Source organism: Rhinatrema bivittatum, chromosome 8, assembly GCF_901001135.1.
Source record: "Rhinatrema bivittatum chromosome 8, aRhiBiv1.1, whole genome shotgun sequence".
In the NCBI taxonomy this organism is placed as follows: Eukaryota; Metazoa; Chordata; class Amphibia; order Gymnophiona; family Rhinatrematidae; genus Rhinatrema; species Rhinatrema bivittatum.
In genome coordinates, this window is record NC_042622.1 from 251,079,116 (window position 1) to 251,081,700 (window position 2,585).

Here is a 2,585-nt window from a genome sequence, read left to right on the forward strand (position 1 = left end):
TATATTTCTTCAGACCGAGGTCCTCAATTTACGGCCAAATATTGGCAGAGTCTTTACAAGAAATTCCATGTTACCCTAGATTTCACCACAGTTTACCACCCGCAAGCTAACGGCCAAGTGGAGCGGACCAACCGCACCCTGAAACAATTCTTGAGAACATACATCAATGCCCGCCAAGACAATTGGGATGAGCTCCTTCCTTGGGCAAAGTTCTCGCACAATTCTCACCCTTGTACTGCGACGGAAGCCTCACCATTCCAAATTGTTTATGAGAAAAAGCCACTTACTCCTTTGCCTCTCCAATTATCGGTCCCCTCAACTGCAGCCCAGTTGACAGCTGAGAAATTAAAGCGACTCTGGTCTCATGTGCAGCACATGATCCAGGAAGTAGGTCGTTCAGCTAAGAGATTTACTGACCTTCACCAGAGACCAGTGCCGCAATATCGCCCAGGAGAAAGAGTTTGGCTTAGTATCTGCTTTATTCGTCTGAGAGTTCCGTCCATGCGGTTGGCACCCCACTATATTGGCCCCTTCCCGGTGCTTCAGCAGTTGGGACCTGTGACCTACCGCCTTCGCTTGCCTCAATCACTAAAAATCCATAATGTTTTCCATGCTTCATTTTTAAAGCCGCTGATGCTATCATGGCCGTCCAGGAGGATTCCTGAACCCTCTTAACTTTCTACAGAGAATGAGAACATTTACCAAGTCCAAGAAATCCTTGATGTTAGAAGAAGACCCTGTAAGTGGGAGGATTTGATTTCGTAGGAGGATTTCGGACCGGAGGAAAACCCCTGGGAACCTACCACTCATATTTATTTATTTAAAACAGTTTTATATACCGTTAACTAGACAAAGTCCATCTTTACAGTTCACATTAAAACATTTAAAAACCAAAGGAGGAAAAGATACAATCCGTATAAATAGGCAAACAAGAACAAGAAAAACGTTTCCCATATAAACTATAAAAGTCCCCATCTAAAACAAGGAAATCTAACATTCTTAAAAATTAACCAAATAAAAGTAGTAAGAAGTTAAGGAATAAGAGAAACTACTAAGGAACTAATTGCCTTTATCTTGGATAAAAACCTGATTCGACAATTCCATAAGGAGCACCCCAAGAAACCCAGACCCCCTGGGAGGAGGCCTTGAGGAGGGGGTACTGTTATGGGAGCAGGTTGCTGTAGGCCGCAGCCTGCTCCCTCCACCTACCACTGTGGCTGCCCCCCGCTTGCTAGCTCTGAAAGTCTCGCGGCTGCAGGGTGCCGTGGTCGCTATGCTCACCCCAAACCAGGCCCCCCATGCTGTTGCTCCTTCCTGGCCATGTGCTCCTCCCGCACAGGGCCTTCGCCAGGCCTACGATGCTACTGCTCCCTCTCGGCCTAGACGCGCTGGAGCCCTGTCCAGTCCCACGGGGGTGCGTGCGTCCTCTGACGTCATTTAAGGGATTCCCTATGGGAGGTGCTAAGGCCCCTCTCTCTTACCTGGGGATATTTAAACCGAGGCCTTCTTGCAAGCCCTCGCTTTGGCTATAGCTCGGCTCCTGCCTGGGTTCCTGATATCCTGTTCCTGTATTCCTGCTTCTCACTGGCTTGACCTCTGCTTGCTCCTGACTACCGAGATTCGCTGCCTGCCTGACTACCGAGATTTGTTGCCTGACAAGACCTCGCCTTGTTCCTCACTATCGAGATTCGCTGCCTTCCAGACCTCGCCTTGTTCCTCACTATCGAGATTCGCTGCCTTCCAGACCTCAACCTGTACCACGTCATCTGCTTTGTCTTGCCAGCTCTTGACTTCTACACCTTCCTGCCTGCTAGAGCTATCTCTGTGCTTGGACTCTGTCTCCTGAGGCCCCACGTAAGTCCAGCTGGCCCTGGTACCAAGGGCTCAACCTGAGGGGAACATGGGCTGGTAGTGGTGAACATAAGAACATAAGAACATAAGAAAATGCCATACTGGGTCAGACCAAGGGTCCATCAAGCCCAGCATCCTGTTTCCAACAGTGGCCAATCCAGGCCATAAGAACCTGGCAAGTACCCAAAAACTAAGTCTATTCCATGTAACCATTGCTAATGGCAGTGGCTATTCTCTAAGTGAACTTAATAGCAGGTAATGGACTTCTCCTCCAAGAACTTATCCAATCCTTTTTTAAACACAGCTATACTAACTGCACGAACCACATTCTCTGGCAACAAATTCCAGAGTTTAATTGTGTGTTGAGTAAAAAAGAACTTTCTCCGATTAGTTTTAAATGTGCCCCATGCTAACTTCATGGAGTGTTCCCTAGTCTTTCTACTATCCGAAAGAGTAAATAACCGATTCACATCTACCCGTTCTAGACCTCTCATGTTTTTAAACACCTCTATCATATCCCCCCTCAGTCGTCTCTTCTCCAAGCTGAAAAGTCCTAACCTCTTTAGTCTTTCCTCATAGGGGAGTTGTTCCATTCCCCTTATCATTTTGGTAGCCCTTCTCTGTACCTTCTCCATCGCAATTATATCTTTTTTGAGATGCGGCGACCAGAATTGTACACAGTATTCAAGGTGCGGTCTCACCATGGAGCGATACAGAGGCATTATGACATTTTC